The sequence below is a fragment of the Anomaloglossus baeobatrachus genome, unplaced genomic scaffold (assembly GCF_048569485.1).
Source record: "Anomaloglossus baeobatrachus isolate aAnoBae1 unplaced genomic scaffold, aAnoBae1.hap1 Scaffold_527, whole genome shotgun sequence".
Lineage (NCBI taxonomy): Eukaryota > Metazoa > Chordata > Amphibia > Anura > Aromobatidae > Anomaloglossus > Anomaloglossus baeobatrachus.
The window spans coordinates 145,454-164,004 of record NW_027444638.1 but is presented as its reverse complement, the minus strand read 5'-3'; positions in this window follow the sequence as shown (position 1 = coordinate 164,004).

Sequence of the window (18,551 nt, the reverse complement as noted above, 5' to 3'; positions counted from 1 at the left end):
AGGAATGGATCCCTTTGTGTGTAATGACTCTATAATATATAGGAATAGATCCCTCTGTGTATAATGACTCTATATAATATATAGGCATAGATCCCTCTATGTGTAATGACTCTATATAATATATAGGAATAGATCCCTCTGTGTGTAATGACTCTATATAATATATAGGAATAGATCCCTCTGTGTGTAATGACTATATAATATATAGGAATAGATCCCTCTGTGTGTAATTACTCTATATAATTTATAGTAATAGATCCCTCTGTGTGTAATGACTCTATATAATATATAGGAATAGATCCCTCTGTGTGTAATGACTCTATATAATATATAGGAATAGATCCCTCTGTGTGTAATGACTATATAATATATAGGAATAGATCCCTCTGTGTGTAATGACTCTATATAATATATAGGAATAGATCCCTCTGTGTGTAATGACGCTATATAATATATAGGAATAGATCCCTCTGTGTGTAATGACTCTATATAATATATAGGAATAGATCCCTCTGTGTGTAATGACTATATAATATATAGGAATAGATCCCTCTGTGTGTAATGACTCTATATAATATATAGGAATAGATCCCTCTGTGTGTAATGACTCTATATAATATATAGGAATAGATCCCTCTGTGTGTAATGACGCTATATAATATATAGGAATAGATCCCTCTGTGTGTAATGACTCTATATAATATATAGGAATAGATCCCTCTGTGTGTAATGACTCTATATAATATATAGGAATAGATCCCTCTGTGTGTAATGACTCTATATAATATATAGGAATAGATCCCTCTGTGTGTAATGACGCTATATAATATATAGGAATAGATCCCTCTGTGTGTAATGACTCTATATAATATATAGGAATAGATCCCTCTGTGTGTAATGACTATATAATATATAGGAATAGATCCCTCTGTGTGTAATGACTCTATATAATATATAGGAATAGATCCCTTTGTGTGTAATGACTCTATATAATATATAGGAATAGATCCCTCTGTGTGTAATGACTCTATATAATATATAGGCATAGATCCCTCTGTGTGTAATGACTCTATATAATATATAGGAATAGATCCCTCTGTGTGTAATGACTCTATATAATATATAGGAATAGATCCCTCTGTGTGTAATGACTATATAATATATAGCAATAGATCCCTCTGTGTGTAATGACTCTATATAATATATAGGAATAGATCCCTCTGTGTGTAATGACTATATAATATATTGGAATAGATCCCTCTGTGTGTAATGACTCTATATAATATATAGGAATAGATCCCTCTGAGTGTAATGACTCTATATAATATATAGGAATAGATCCCTCTGTGTGTAATGACTATATGATATATTGGAATAGATCCCTCTGTGTGTAATGACTCTATATAATATATAGGAATGGATCCCTTTGTGTGTAATGACTCTATAATATATAGGAATAGATCCCTCTGTGTGTAATGACTCTATATAATATATAGGCATAGATCCCTCTGTGTGTAATGACTCTATATAATATATAGGAATAGATCCCTCTGTGTGTAATGACTCTATATAATATATAGGAATAGATCCCTCTGTGTGTAATGACTATATAATATATAGGAATAGATCCCTCTGTGTATAATGACTCTATATAATATATAGGAATAGATCCCTCTGTGTGTAATGACTATATAATATATTGGAATAGATCCCTCTGTGTGTAATGACTCTATATAATATATAGGAATAGATCCCTCTGTGTGTAATGACTCTATATAATATATAGGAATAGATCCCTCTGTGTGTAATGACTATATAATATATAGGAATAGATCCCTCTGTGTGTAATGACTCTATATAATATATAGGAATAGATCCCTCTGTGTGTAATGACGCTATATAATATATAGGAATAGATCCCTCTGTGTGTAATGACTCTATATAATATATAGGAATAGATCCCTCTGTGTGTAATGACTATATAATATATAGGAATAGATCCCTCTGTGTGTAATGACTCTATATAATATATAGGAATAGATCCCTCTGTGTGTAATGACTCTATATAATATATAGGAATAGATCCCTCTGTGTGTAATGACGCTATATAATATATAGGAATAGATCCCTCTGTGTGTAATGACTCTATATAATATATAGGAAAAGATCCCTCTGTGTGTAATGACTCTATATAATATATAGGAATAGATCCCTTTGTGTGTAATGACTCTATATAATATATAGGAATAGATCCCTCTGTGTGTAATGACTCTATATAATATATAGGAATAGATCCCTCTGTGTGTAATGACTATATAATATATAGGAATAGATCCCTCTGTGTGTAATGACTCTATATAATATATAGGAATAGATCCCTCTGTGTGTAATGACTATACATAATATATAGGAATAGATCCCTCTGTGTGTAATGACTCTATATAATATATAGGAATAGATCCCTCTGTGTGTAATGACGCTATATAATATATAGGAATAGATCCCTCTGTGTGTAATGACTATATAATATATAGGAATAGATCCCTCTGTGTGTAATGACTCTATATAATATATAGGAATAGATCCCTCTGTGTGTAATGACTATATAATATATAGGAATAGATCCCTCTGTGTGTAATGACTCTATATAATATATAGGAATAGATCCCTCTGTGTGTAATGACTATACATAATATATAGGAATAGATCCCTCTGTGTGTAATGACTCTATATAATATATAGGAATAGATCCCTCTGTGTGTAATGACTCTATATAATATATAGGAATAGATCCCTCTGTGTGTAATGACTATATAATATATAGGAATAGATCCCTCTGTGTGTAATGACTCTATATAATATATAGGAATAGATCCCTCTGTGTGTAATGACTCTATATAATATATAGGAATAGATCCCTCTGTGTGTAATGACTATATAATATATAGGAATAGATCCCTCTGTGTGTAATGACTCTATATAATATATAGGAATAGATCCCTCTGTGTGTAATGACGCTATATAATATATAGGAATAGATCCCTCTGTGTGTAATGACTCTATATAATATATAGGAATAGATCCCTCTGTGTGTAATGACTATATAATATATAGGAATAGATCCCTCTGTGTGTAATGACTCTATATAATATATAGGAATAGATCCCTCTGTGTGTAATGACTCTATATAATATATAGGAATAGATCCCTCTGTGTGTAATGACTCTATATAATATATAGGAATAGATCCCTCTGTGTGTAATGACGCTATATAATATATAGGAATAGATCCCTCTGTGTGTAATGACTCTATATAATATATAGGAATAGATCCCTCTGTGTGTAATGACTATATAATATATAGGAATAGATCCCTCTGTGTGTAATGACTCTATATAATATATAGGAATAGATCCCTCTGTGTGTAATGACTCTATATAATATTTGCATTTCACTTTTTGTATTGAATAAGTGAAATAAATTAACTTTTTGATGATATTCTCATTTATTGAGAAGTGCTTGTATACCAGGAGATGTCAGAGATGCGGGAACAACAAAATCAAATTCTGTCCCATCTACGGTCAGTGAGTGTGCGTCTGAAACCCTCGCTCTGCTTCGCTGTGTCTGAATCTTGCTTGTCTGCCCCACTTCGCTTTGATATTGACCCCAAGCAATGCCAAGGTTTCATCCACCAGTCGCCCTGCGCTGTGAGCTGCTGGCCCACCAGTATTCTTCAGACTGGTCCAAAGTGGCATTAAAGCCACAATGCAGGAGCTGCGCAGATAATACGTGTGCGAGACATTACCATAGAGTCCCATTCCTGTGTAATAATGGGGTCTCGAGGGAATGGAGAATTGTGATTGATGTGAAGGCCCCTGGGGCAGATCTTTTCTTGCAGATAAATTGAGAGACGTCTCAAGTCCAAACGATAATGAAGTTCCTCTTTGAACGACCCAAGTTAATGGAAGCTGTTCTTCATCATAGTGGTTTCTGTGACGACATGGACTCTCATGGGTTAAAGTTTCTTAAAATTCAGCCAGACAGGATTATAGATTGTTTATAGACGGGGAAGAAGTCCCTCATTGTTTCTACAAGACTCATGTAATTGTGTTGGCCACTGAAAGCCAGACGTATTGTTCTCCAGACTCTTTTCCAGTAACCATTGTATTGTAGTTGTGTATTGATAATGTAATTACCTTAGTAGCCATTGTCTAGTCGGTGACTCCCAGATTACGTGTACACCCTGAGTCTTTCTATGCACATCATTTAAATGAACATTATCCATGCAGCTTGAAATTCATCCAATGGGAGAAGCAATCATGTCCAACCAATCGATGAGGACGCAGTGTATCCTAAGGGAAGGTTATGGCTATAAAAGGGACTTCTTTAAGCCACCAGGGTGGATGAAGGTTGATAGATGCTGATGGATCCAGTCTAAGCTCTTTGGAGCTGACTAGAGGATCAGGATATCTTATTGCTTCAATCTAGGGACTCCGGTTCCAGTTGGAGACCATATCCACAGCCTAGGGATTTTGACTCCGGCTTCCAGGATTTTAACATCAAACCAGGACTACCTAAGGAGGACACTCAGGTTGGGACAGTTCAGTCACCTGTTACAGACTTTGCAGACCTCAGACAGCGTGGAACCTGTGAGGCATGGACATTCTAAATCCCTGGTGAGCCAGCGGAAGGGTGAGACTCTGTTGCCTGTTACATTTGTGTGTTTTGCTGGTTATGTGTTATGTGCCGTTAATTGTTTGGGGATCCAATAAAGTCTAATTATTGTGGTTCCCTCACCCTGTGTTGTCTGAGTAGTGTTACGCCCACGGTTAGGGAGGCCGGCGTTCAGTTGGGATGAGCCCTGAGCCACGCTGTCTTTCTAAATGCGGCGGGTTTTAGTGGACGAGAGCGCCCACTGAGCCCCGTGTCTCCACAGTTTCCTCCTCCGGGAGCGATGTGGTAGGATTCAAATCAGTAACAATGCGGGATAATCCAGATCCAATCATCTGTAGGATTAAACGTTCCCGGGAAGATAATCTATGTTGGCAGTAGTCTACGGTGTCCATCCAGGGACAAGGGCCAAAAGCGAAGAAGGCTCAAAGTCCAAACTTAGGAAAATCAATCAGAACAAATGTGGTACCAATATTCAAAAAAGGGGTGTAAAAGGGAACCTGGAAGCTATAGGCCGGTAAGCTTAACATCTGTTGTGGGTAAAATGTTTGAAGGGTTTTTAAGGGATAATATTATGGAATGTCTCAATGTTAATAATTGTTTAACTCCATATCAACATGGATTTATGAAGGATCGCTCCTGTCACACTATCCTGATCAGCTTCTATGAGGATGTAAGCTCTCACATGGACCGAGGAGAATCATTGGATGTCATTTATCTCCACTTCGGTAAAGCATTTGACACTGTCCCACATAAAAGACTGCTAAGTAAAATGAGAAAGCTTGGGCTCGGGGAAAATGTGTGTAGATGGGTAGGTAGCTGGCTTAGTGGTAGAAAACAAAGAGTGGTTATTAATGGCGCATACTCAGATTGGGCCAGGGTTACTAGTGGGGTGCTACAGGGGTCTGTATTGGGACCTCTACTTTTTAATATATTTATTAATGATCTGGTGGATGGTTTACAGAGTAAAATATCAGTATTTGCAGATGATACAAAACTATGTAAGGTAGTTAACACAAAGGAGGACAGTTTGCAACTACAGATGGATTTGAGTAAATTAGAGAATTGGGCTGAAAAATGGCAGCTGAGGTGTAACACAGATAAGTGTAAGGTTATGCACATGGGAAGGAGAAACAGATGCTACGATTACTTACTAAATGGGAAACTGCTGGGGAAATCAGACATGGAAAAAGACTTAGGCATCTTAGTGAATAAGAATCTAAATTGGAGTGCCCAGTGTCAGGCAGCAGCCACCAAAGCAAATAGGGTGATGGGATGCATTAGAAGAGGTCTGGGGGCACGAGATGAAAACATCATTCTCCCTCTGTACAAATCACTAGTCAGACCACACTTGGAGTATTGTGTGCAAGTGTGGGCGCCGGTGCTCAAGAAAGACATTACTGAACTTGAAAGGGTTCAGAGGCGGGCAACTAAAATAATAAGTGGAGCGGGTGCACTACAATACCCAGAAAAGTTATCAAAATTAGGTCTATTTACTCTAGAAAAGAGAAGACTTAGGGGAGACCTAATAAATATGTACAAATATATCAGAGGGCCATATAGAGATCTCTCCCATGATCTGTTTGTACCAAGGACTATGACAAGAACAAGGGGGCATTCTCTTCGATTGGAAGAAAGAAAATTCCTACATCAGCATAGAAGAGGGTTCTTCACGGTAAGAGCAGTGAGGCTCTGGAACTCTCTTCCTGAGGAAGTGGTGATGGCCACTCACTGAATGAATTTAAGAGAGGAATGGATGCATTTCTTGTTAGCAAAAGTATAGAAGGTTATAAATAGCATAATCTTACAGGTAGATAGAAGAGCGACCTAGATTATTAGAGGAATGGGTGGGCTGCAATACCAAGACAGGTTATTACACTTGGGGTTAGTTAGTTAGGATAAACAAAGGCTTAGGGGGGATCTAATCACAATGTATAAATATATGAGGGGACAGTACAGAGACCTTTCCAAAGATCTCTTTACACCTAGGCCTGCGACTGGAACACTGGGGCATCCGCTACGTCTTGAGGAAAGAAGGTTTAATCATAATCACAGATGAGGATTCTTTACTGTACGAGCAGTGAGACTATGGAGCTCTCTGCCGCATGATGTTGTAATGAGTGATTCACTACTAACATTAAGCAGAGCCTGGATGCCTTTCCTGAAAAATATAATATTACCAGTTATGTATATTAGATTTTATGACAGGGTATTGATCCAGGGAACTAGTCTGATGCCGGATGTGGACGAAGGAAGGAAGTTTTTTCCCCATTGTAGCTTGTTTGCCACATTGTTTTTTTTTACCTTCCTCTGGATCAACATGTTAGGCTACGGGTTGAACTAGATAGACTTAGGGGCACTTTGCACACTACGACATTGCAGGTGCGATGTCGGTGGGGTCAAATTGAAAGTACTTGTACTTTCAGCATCACATGCGACATCGCAGTGTGTAAAGCCTAGATGATACGATTAACGAGCGCAAAAGCGTTGTAATCGTATCATCGGTGCAGCGTCGGCGTAATTCATAATTACGCTGACGCGACGGTCCGATGTTGTTCCTCGCTCCTGCGGCAGTACACATCGCTGTGTGTGAAGCCGCAGGAGCGAGGAACATCTCCTACCGGCGTCACCGCGGCTTCCGTAGGTTATGCGGAAGGAAGGAGGTGGGCAGGATGTTTACATCCTGCTCATCTCCGCCCCTCCGCTCCGATTGGCCGCCTGCTGTGTGACGTTGCAGTGACGCCGCACGACCCGCCCCCTTAACAAGGAGGCGGGTCGCCGGCCACAGGGACGTCGCACGGCAGGTGAGTATGTGTGTGAAGCTGGCGTAGCGATAATTTTCGCTACGCCAGCTATCACCACATATCGCTGCTGCGACGGGGTCGGGGACTATCGCACTCGGCATCGCAGCATCGGCTTGCGATGTCGCAGTGTGCAAAGTGCCCCTTAGAGTCTCCTTTCAACCTTAAAACTATGAAACTATGAAACAATGCTGGAAGAGACAGTATGCGCAAACAAGATCCTGTCTGATAACAATCAGTCACAACCACTATGCCCACGTGGGAGTATAAATCATACCGGGGAGAAAAGGGTTAATTCTACATGCTACCGTAAAGATAAAGAGATCAAGATTATAAGAAAATGATTTATTATCAACGCGTTTCAAAGCCACAAATCATATACAGCAAGTGAAACACACGTAGGGTATATGTCGCGGGCGGAGGAGGTGACGCTGCGCTCTCCCACTGCTCGGGTCCGGCACGGCAACTGCTGCTGCAGCTCGGTGGTGGCTCGAGCGGTGGGCCAGATCCCGGGGACTCGAGCGGCGTTCCTCGCCCGTGAGTGAAAGGGGGGGTTTGATTGTGGGGGGATTTGGATATTGTCCGTGACGCCACCCACGGTTGTGGTGATTTTGGTGACACCACCGCTGCTCTGAACGGGGATCCTGGGAGCGGTGACAGGGAGCAGCTGAGTTGTTAGTTCTCCCCTCCGTGGGTAGGGGGTTTTGTTGTCCCGGGGCCCGGTGATGGGGTAGGGATGGATGATAGATGGCAGGCGGGTTGCGGGGCCTGGTGAGGTGCAGGGTCGCGGGGGCAGCGCTGTGCCGCACGGCACTGTGGTACTCACTCAGCCTGAGACGATGACACAGTTCTCGGTAAAACACACGGCTGGAAAGACGGGTCCCACGGACGGTTGCTGTTGCTTTTCCCCGGCAGGTTGACGGTGACTGCCTTTCCCTGCACCTAAGTACGGTAAACGGTTCCAATGGGTTCCCACCGGTAACCCGCTCCCCGGCTTGGATGTGGGCCGGAGGAGCCCCTCTTTGCCCGCAGGCGCTGGCCCTGAGAAACGGTTGCCTTGGCGGTGGCGGTGTCTCTCTCACTGGGTTGGACTGTTGCCTTCTGTCGGGACTTGACTGTTTGGAAACCCAGGAGGTCCCCTTCACTAACGGATTCGGCAAATTCACGGCGACTCCTAGCCTTCCCAGGGTCCGAAAAGCCCCTGCCAATGGTGCTGGCTTCTCCTTGTGTACCGGTCCGGTACCGCTGGGCCACCGCCCGTCCACGGTCCTTACGGTAAACTCCGATAGGCCACTCCTGCAGACGGTCACCACCGTCTGCCAACCTTGCTGCTCCGTCCGGGCCACACGCCCGGACCAACTTCAGATCGCTCAACTACCACTTTGCTCCTCACACTTGCTCCTCCACAACTAATCTGCCTGTTGTTCCCTCCGAACTCCTTGGTGGGTGGAGACCAACCGCCTGGCTCCACCCCCTGGTGTGGACATCAGCCCCTGAAGGAAGGCAACAAGGGTTTTGTGTTCTGGCTTTGATGTGCCTAACCGGGGTGTAGTATGTGGTGGTGTAATTACCTGTAGCCCCTGGCTTGTCCAGGGTGCCACATTCCCCCTTAGCAAAATGCAGACCGTCCGCGGGCTGCCCGTCCATCACCGGTTTTATTTTCACCAACTGAAAAAGATATAAATAACGGTAACAGACAATACAATTAAAATAACATCTTCCCACATCGGGAGGTACTCTTACTTAAATGTTGCAACGGTAAACGGTTACGGCTTCCACTCTCTCCCACCCAAGCAACCTGGCCCTGATGCTGCCCCTAAGCAAACAGGCAGCACCCCTTGACCCCAGTCCTGCACAAGTTGCCCGAGCGGGTTCTGTCCTTTTCAGGGGACCCACGTCCATGGGGAGTCCCTGAAACCCCCATAGGATTGCCACCGTTTCCGGTGGTGGCTGGGCCCCAGCCTACTCCACTGCGGGCCCTTCCTCCAATCTGCCTCTCCGGAGGCGGCAACGGTGGGAGCTGTAACAAAATAATTATTTACAGGCCACAAGTTTGTGGCTGCCCTGCAAGTTCTCAGGCATGTTCATAAGTAGTTCCTTATGTAAAACTGTAGACGGTCCCCACGAGGACAACGGTGCCGGCAACGACCGGTTTCAATCAGCAGTTGACAATCAGGTAACTTTTTCACGGTATCATTTACTTATCATCTTCACAAAACTTTCAGACTTTAAACAGTGGTGGTCCCAACGGGGACACTTAGCAGCGGTGGACCGCTGCCTTTTGCGGCTCAACAGTCCATTCCCACTCGTGGGGCTCTAGTGCCACCTTCACATGGTGCACCGCTCGGGACCCCGATGGTAGCTCGCTGCAGGCGATCTTCCTCCATATACATGCGGGCATGCACATCCGCTCTACACCCCTCTCGGGCATCGATCTCTCCGCGCAGCTGCCGTTGCCGCCGCTCCCAGTCTGGAGCACTTTCTGCTTGCTCCGGTTCAGCGTGTGCGGGGGACGGACCCAGCCAGAGTCCCTCCATGTCGGCTACGACCGGCACCTTCAGTAATGAGGGACCCCGCTGTGACATGGCCTGCTCTGCCTCCTGGCAGCTGCATCCCCGCCGTGCATCTTTGCTGACAGCCTCAGCCTTCGGCTTCTTCCATTGAAGCGGATCAGGGTGGTCACGAGCTTCTGCTGCAGGTCGGTCCGCCGGGGCGGATTGGCAGGGTACCGCTACCGGTGGTGGTGGTAGCGGGCCTAGTGGCGGGGCAGCAGCAGCCAACACGGGTAGCGGGGGAGGTAGCAGGGAGAGCGGGTACAGACCGGGTCCCTCAGCCGCGATGACCGACCCACTAGGGGTACAGGGGCGTGGGTCACTTACCCTCCCTTCCAAGACCCCCTCCACCTCGCGTCTCCGTATGGCCGCCACCACTTCCGCCATGTCGGCCTCCCACTCCTCCATGAGGAGCTGCATGCGGACCTGCAGACGGCTGCTTAGCTGGACGGTCCGGACTTCCACCCACGCTGCAGGGCCAGGCGCGGGGACCACGGTGTTGTCGGTCGGACTCAGCATCTTTAGCAGCGGCCTCTTCCAGGAACCAGTCAATGGCCGCAGGGTCCTGGCGTCCCTGCTTCTATAGCCGCGCTCACATGCGACCAGCTGCCATTTCGTCCCCCTTAGCCTCTTTCCGGCTCCTCCTCTACAGGGGCGGGGTTTTGGCCTTCGCGCCTCCACTACTCGAGGAGACGCTCGAGCGGGAACTTTTCGCGCCACAGATGGCGGCTTCTGAAATTTTTCGGCCGGACACCTCCGGCGGTAACATGGCACACCTCTACCAGACAGCAGAGCGGTAAGATCCTATTCGTGACGCCAAGTTGTCGCGAGTGGAGGAGGTGACGCTGCGCTCTCCCACTGCTCGGGTCCGGCACGGCTACTACTGCTGCGGCTCGGTGGTGGCTCGAGCGGTGGGCCGGATCCCAGGGACTTGAGCGGCGTTCCTCGCCCGTGAGTGAAAGGGGGGGTTTGATTGTGGGGGGATTTGGATTTTGTCCGTGACGCCACCCTCGGTTGTGGTGATTTTGGTGACACCACCGCTGCTTTGGACGGGGATCCTGGGAGCGGTGACAGGGAGCAGCTGAGTTGTTAGTTCTCCCCTCCGTGGGTAGGGGGTTTTGTTGTCCCGGGGCCCGGTGATGGGGTAGGGATGGATGATGGATAGCAGGTGGGTTGCGGGGCCTGGTGAGGTGCAGGGTCGCAGGGGCAGCGCTGTGCCGCACGGCACGGTGGTACTCACTCAGCCTGAGACGATGACACAGTTCTCGGTGAAACACACGGCTGGAAAGACGGGTCCCACGGACGCTTGCTGTTGCTTTTTCCCGGCAGGTTGACGGTGACTGCCTTTCCCTGCACCTAAGTACGGTAAACGGTTCCAATGGGTTCCCACTGGTAACCCGCTCCCCGGCTTGGATGTGGGCCGGAGGAGCCCCTTTTGCCCGCAGGCGCTGGCACTGAGAAACGGTTGCCTTGGCGGTGGCGGTGTCTCTCTCACTGGGTTGGACTGTTGCCTTCTGTCGGGACTTGACTGTTTGGAAACCCAGGAGGTCCCCTTCACTAACGGATTCGGCAAATTCACGGCGACTCCTAGCCTTGCCGGGGTCCGTAAAGCCCCTGCCAATGGTGCTGGCTTCTCCTTGTGTACCGGTCCGGTACCGCCGGGCCACCGCCCGTCCACGGTCCTTACGGTAATCTCCGATAGGCCACTCCTGCAGACGGTCACCACCGTCTGCCAACCTTGCTGCTCCATCCGGGCCACACACCCGGACCAACTTCAGATCGCTCAACTACCACTTTGCTCCTCACACTTGCTCCTCCACAACTAATCTGCCTGTTGTTCCCTCCTCCAGGACTGTGAACTCCTTGGTGGGTGGAGACCAACCGCCTGGCTCCACCCCCTGGTGTGGACATCAGCCCCTGAAGGAAGGCAACAAGGGTTTTGTGTTCTGGCTTTGATGTGCCTAACCGGGGTGTAGGGTGTGGTGGCTTGTCCAGGGCGCCACATATATATAGGATGAAAAGCTCAAGACATTCAGAGAAACTGTAGGGGCTTTGTATTTGTGCCGTGGCGTCACATAGATCCGTTACTGACGCGCACTGTTTATAAATGTTGAGCGCGCTTTTTTATCTTATGTATACTTCATTCTCAAAAGGAAGGATGGTGGAATGCGTCCGTGTCTGGATTCCCGTGAGCTCAACCAGATTACGGTTTGTGACCCGTATCCAATGCCGCTCATTATGGACCTTGTGAGGTAAATCCGGAGAGATGACGATAAATCATGATATTCAAGTATGTCAGGAAGCCCTCTCCTGGTGTCAACCCCCCTTTCCCCCACACAACTGGTTTAGCAACAAACTCCATGGCCATGTCCTGTGATATGGAAATTAGGTGGCTTTGGGACAATGGACACAGGATGACTCCCTGCCGTCACCCTGTAGTAGGAGCTGCTATCTAATTAGCAAGGCTATGGAAATAGCCAGACAGAACGACTCCAGTAAAAAATGGTTCATATCTCGCAAGCCATATTTCCGATAAATATGGCAACCATAAAAATGGTGTCTCCGCATGTGGACGATGCCGGCACCCCCTTTTTATGGGAACAGGACATTGGGAAATGCCCCAGGCGTGATATCAGCCAATGGGGAACTGGCAGACAGGTCATGAGTCCCCTCGTTCTGTAGCTAAATTCATAACTGTCACAATGAGAGCATTGGCGTCTGCCTACGACGCTCCCAGGCAAAGTTATAGCCAAAATCCCCTTTGCTGGATAATTCTGATCCATGCAGGGGGAGTGGCAGTGCTTCCCTGTGAGGTCACTAAGGTAGGAGGGGACCTGGATCTGCCCAGGTTGATAACCCTACTTCGGCCATTTTCCAGCGTTCTTCTGCTCGGGGGCCTGGTTGGGAAAGACCTGTGAGGAAGAATCCTAGAAACCTGGTCTACAGCGCCCCCCTGTGGCCAGACACACAAGGTAACTGATGTAATTGTATACCTGTTTGTAACCCATGCTTTATCTGTAACTGTACTCTGACATATGTATATTCTGTAGATTCCCTATTGTATATATTGTAGTTCTAGTGTGCTTTAGGCTGATTAAAGTATATAATTAATCTTGGGCTGTTCTGTTATCTCGATCTTGAATCCCACGTCTGTGTGTTCGGCTAATAGTTACCGTGAAGCGGTTGGTGGCAGCGAGTTGTGCCAAGGATTATTGTGGGGAGGCCAGTGAGATTCGGGAAGATATTATATATTCCGCCCGCGGAGGTCGGGGGAATATATACCTTACTCTCACCGGGGACCCTTCAATAATCGGCATAAGTAGTATAGCGGCCTCCTTGCTTATTGTCGGGCAATTCCATAATTGGCCTGACTATAAGAGGGGCGCTAGAGAGCGCGTCACGTGCTCTGTCTGTCGGTCGGGAGGTATAAAGTAGGGGTGACCCCCACTTGTTACCCCCCGATTGTGACGTACTGGTAGCCAGCGCGGGGGATTTCTGAGTGACCCCCCGGTGGTTTGTGACATATTGGTGGCAAGCGGTGGGATCGAGATAATAGTGTGTGTGAGTGTGAGACCCATACTCCCAGACACTAAAGACTGCCTGCAGCAGCTGTGGCTGCTGGGGTCTTCAGACCAGCTCAACACTAGAGTGTCAGAGTGCAGATACTGTAAGGTGTGTGGAGGCATCAGGTGTCAGTTCTGTGTCAGTGACCAAAAGTCTGCAAGAATGGCTGATGGCACCAGGAGCAGAGCTATGCAACTGGCCAATGCTAAAGCAGGAGCCGAAGAGAGGGAGGACGGTGCTGTGGGCAGTAATGAGGAGGTTGCCCACGAGTCCTCCAGGAGCTCGACGCCAGAAAACCGTTCTGCAGAGGACAGCGCACAAGCTGGCAATTATGGACAAGATGAGGAGCAGCTCACCCAAGGGTCCTCAACGAGCCAGACGCCAGCCCTCCGCTCTGCAATGGACAGTGAAGCACCAGGCTCCGCAGCGGGCCGCAGATCACCACGTGCCATTCCACCGAGCCTGGGAGGCTCGGATAGCCTTCTTCAAATGGCTATGGCCCTACGCCAGGCTGGAGACCGGGAGGGCTACAAGGAACTCATGGCCGAGCGTGAGCGGCAAGCAGCGCGTGAAGAGCGCCAGGCAGAGCGTAACTACCAGCTGCAGCTAGCTCAGCTCCGGCCCTCATCAGCCACCCGTGACCTTCCAGACACCAAACTTCCAAAGGTCCGTGTTGAGGACTTCCCAGTGCTGGAGAAGGATGGAGACTTGGACTCTTTCTTGACTGCTTTTGAACGGACTTGCTTGCAGCATCATCTGAACAAGGACCAGTGGGCCAAATACCTGACCCCCCGTTTAAGGGGTAAGGCCCTGGATATCCTTGGGGACTTGCCTGCTGGGGCGGATCAGGGCTACGACACCATCAAGCGGGCCCTGATCCAACAGTACAACCTCACTCCAGAGTCCTACCGCAAGAAGTTCCGGAGCCTACAGAAGGGACCAAAGGACTCCTGGGCTGACCACAGGCGGGCACTTGCCCGAGCTGCCGACCACTGGACCCAAGGCCTGCAGCTTTCCACCGGACCGGAGATCCTGGACTTGTTCATCACGGAGCAACTCTTGTGGAACTGCCCTGAGGATCTCTGCCAGTTCATCCGAGACCAGAAGCCAAAGGGGTCCACGGCTACAGCTGCCCTTGCCGATGACTACACCAACAACCGGGCCCCTGAGGCCAGGAGAGCGGCCTCCAGCAGCACCTGGAGAGGGGGTAAGATGAATTCTGCGACTGCCCCACCTGCCCCTAGACTGCAGGGGGTGTCCCCCTCAACTCCCCTCTCCAGGCCCGTGGCGGAACCAAGACGGTGCCACCAGTGCAACCTACCTGGACACTTCAAGGCCATGTGCCCTCAGCGTCCCAAGGCCCCGGCTCCGTCCCCGTCCCAAGGGCCGCCCAAGGTGTATTGTGTGGGTGGGGGTGGTGGTAGGTCCCTGGACAGCTTCCAACCTGTCACCGTCGGCCAGTCTGTGACCATAGGACTGCGAGACAGCGCCTCGGAGGTGACTCTGGTGCGGCCTGAGATGGTGTCCCCCCAAGACTTGATCCCTGGAAAAACCCTCGCTGTCTCCGGGATTGGAGGCATTGACCCGGCGCTGCCTGTTGCTGACATTTATGTGGACTGGGGCGCAGGGCGAGGGGTGAGGGAGGTGGGGGTAACTGATCGGATCCCCGCAAACGTGCTACTTGGGACAGATTTGGGGCAGATAACCTCCCAGTTTGGGCCCCAACCAAGGGCTGAACCTTCAGCCCGTACTGACATGACTCCTAACAATGTTAATGTGTTATCTATGAATGATGTAAGGGAGGAGGGAGTGAACTCTGATATTTCTGCTTGCATAGACACCATAGACACACACTCAGCTGCAGCTGTGACAGGGGAGGGGGTCAGAGAAAGGTGTGACAATGCCTCTACAAGTAACCAGCCTGTGAGCTGGGATCTGCTGCCCTCTGCAGGGATAAGCAGAGAGCAGGGTGCTGCAGGGGGAGGACCAGTGTGTGGGGTGGGGGCTACCACAGCAAATGTGGGGTCCCCAGAGATTTCACAGCGGGGTTCTGTTGCTGCAGGAGGGGAACAGGCAGGTGAGATTGGGGCCAGTCCAGGAGCGGAAGTGCTCCCAGGTAAGATCTCGGTGCATGGTTCCCCCACAACCGGGGTGTCAGGAAGCCAGGTAGGTCTGCCTGAACCGGCGACTTGGTCAGGAACGGAGGAGGAGCAGGCACGACCCACGGTCGCAGCGGCTGTGGCCGCTGTCACCCGCAGTGGGAGTGCTGGAAGCCAAGGGGCCTCCCGGAGGTCCGATAGCTCTTCCCCTTCTGACCAAGTGGCAGCCGAGTCAGGTGGAAGCCAGGACACAGGTCCCGGGGTACTGACTGAAGATGTGACAGTCTCGTCGATTCTGGCCACATCTAGTCAGGGGTTTCAGGCAGCGTTAGAAGCTGACGACAGCCTGAAAGCTCTTAAGGAGCAGGCGGCACAGCCTCCCTCGGACTCGGACCCGGAGCGAGTGGTCTGGGACCAAGGACGGCTGTACCGGGCCACGGTCCAGCAGGGTTCACCGGAGGCGTGGCCCAGGGACCGACAGTTGGTGGTACCCTATCCGTTCCGGACGGAGTTGTTGCGGATCGCACATGAGATTCCGATGGCCGGACACCTAGGGATCGCTAAGACCAAGGCCAGGTTAAACCAGCATTTCTACTGGCCAAAAATGGGGGCCGATGTGGCTGCCTACTGCCGTTCGTGTGAAACCTGTCAGAGAGTGGGGAAGGCGGGGCCACGCCCCAAAGCCCCACTGGTATCTCTGCCCATCATCGATGAGCCTTTCAGGAGGGTGGCTGTGGATCTGGTCGGCCCGCTGGCCATCCCCAGCAGCTCCGGGAAACGCTTCATACTGACGGTAGTGGACTATGCCACCCGGTACCCAGAAGCAGTGGCCTTGTCGTCCATTCGGGCTGACAAGGTGGCCACCGCATTGCTGGAGATTTTCTCCCGAGTGGGTTTTCCCCAGGAAATGCTCACTGACCGGGGGACCCAATTCATGTCCCAGCTGATGGAGGCCCTCTGTAAGCAAGTCCAGGTGCGACATCTGGTGGCCAGCCCGTACCATCCACAGACTAATGGCCTGTGCGAGCGGTTCAATGGCACCTTAAAGCAGATGCTTAAGATGTTGGTCGACTCCCATGGGCGTGACTGGGAGCGGTATCTCCCACACCTGTTATTTGCTTACCGGGAGGTTCCACAGGCCTCAACAGGATTCTCACCGTTTGAGCTCCTGTACGGGCGACGTGTGCGGGGCCCCCTGGCTCTGGTGAAAGAGGCTTGGGAAGGGGATTTGGCCACCCCTGGAGTGTCGGTTATCGAGTATGTCATGCGCTTCCGGGACAAAATGCAGGCCTTGACGCAACTGGTACACGACAATATGGCTCAAGCCCAGGCCGATCAGAAGCGTTGGTACGACCAGAACGCTTGTGAGAGGACCTACCAAGTGGGTCAAGAGGTGTGGGTACTGGTCCCCGTACCACAGGACAAGCTCCAGGCAGCCTGGGAAGGCCCATACCTCGTGTACCAGCAGCTCAACCCTGTAACGTACCTGGTCACCCTGGACCCTGCCCGTGGAAGGCGGAGGCCCTTCCATGTGAACATGATGAAGGCACATCATGAGCGGGAGGCATGTGCGCTCCCCGTGTGCAACCTGCCCGAGGAGGGAGAAGCGGAAACCCTCTTGGATATGCTAGCCCAGGTTAGGGCAGGCGGATCCATTGAGGATGTGGAGGTTGGCCACCAGCTCTTGGAGGACCAACGGTCCCAGCTGTGGGCCACCCTCCTCCCCTTCCGGGGGTTGTTTACCAACCAGCCCGGAAGGACTGACTTGGCTGTCCATCACGTGGACACTGGGGATCATCCCCCGATCCGGCGTTCAGCATATCGGGTCTCCCTGGAAGTGCAGCGACACATGCGCCAGGAGATTGACGAGATGCTGAAGCTGGGGGTGATCCAGGCATCCAACAGCGCTTGGGCCTCGCCTGTAGTCCTCGTCCCTAAGAAGGACCGAACCACTCGGTTCTGCGTGGACTACAGGGGGCTCAATGCTGTCACGGTCGCCGATGCGTACCCAATGCCACGCATCGATGACCTGCTCGATCAGTTGGCCGGGGCTCAGTACCTGACCATCATGGATCTGAGCCGGGGATATTGGCAGATCCCCCTGACTCCCAAGGCCAGGGAACGCTCTGCCTTTATTACCCCATTTGGACTGTACGAGCCCACGGTGATGCCATTCGGGATGAGGAATGCCCCTGCCACTTTCCAGCGGATGGTCAACACCCTGCTCAAGGGACTTGAAGGGTACGCGGCCGCGTACCTAGATGACATTGCCGTCTTCAGTCCCACCTGGGAGGACCACCTAGAGCATCTAGCACAGGTGCTCAGGCGGATCCACCGGGCAGGTTTGACCATCAAGCCGGGAAAGTGTCAGCTGGCCATGAGCGAGGTCCAGTACCTCGGTCACCGGGTAGGTGGGAGAACCCTGAAGCCCGAGCCTGAGAAGGTGGAAGCCATCGCATCCTGGCCCACCCCCAGGACCAAGAAGCAGGTGATGTCCTTCTTGGGGACCGCTGGGTACTATAGGAGGTTTGTTCCATGCTATAGTAGCCTGGCAAAGCCCTTGACGGACCTCACCAAGAAGAAGCTGCCCTCTGCAGTCGATTGGACAGTGGACTGCGAGACAGCCTTCCGGGCCCTAAAGGACGCCCTGTCCAGCCCGCCCGTGCTACAGGCAGCCGACTTCACGCAGCCGTTTGTAGTACAGACCGACGCCAGTGACTTCGGCCTCGGTGCGGTGCTCAGCCAGGTGGACTCTGCGAGCCAAGAGCACCCAGTCTTGTACCTGAGCAGGAAGCTGTTACCAAGGGAAGTGGCCTATTCCACGATGGAGAAGGAGTGCCTGGCCATAGTGTGGGCCCTGCAGC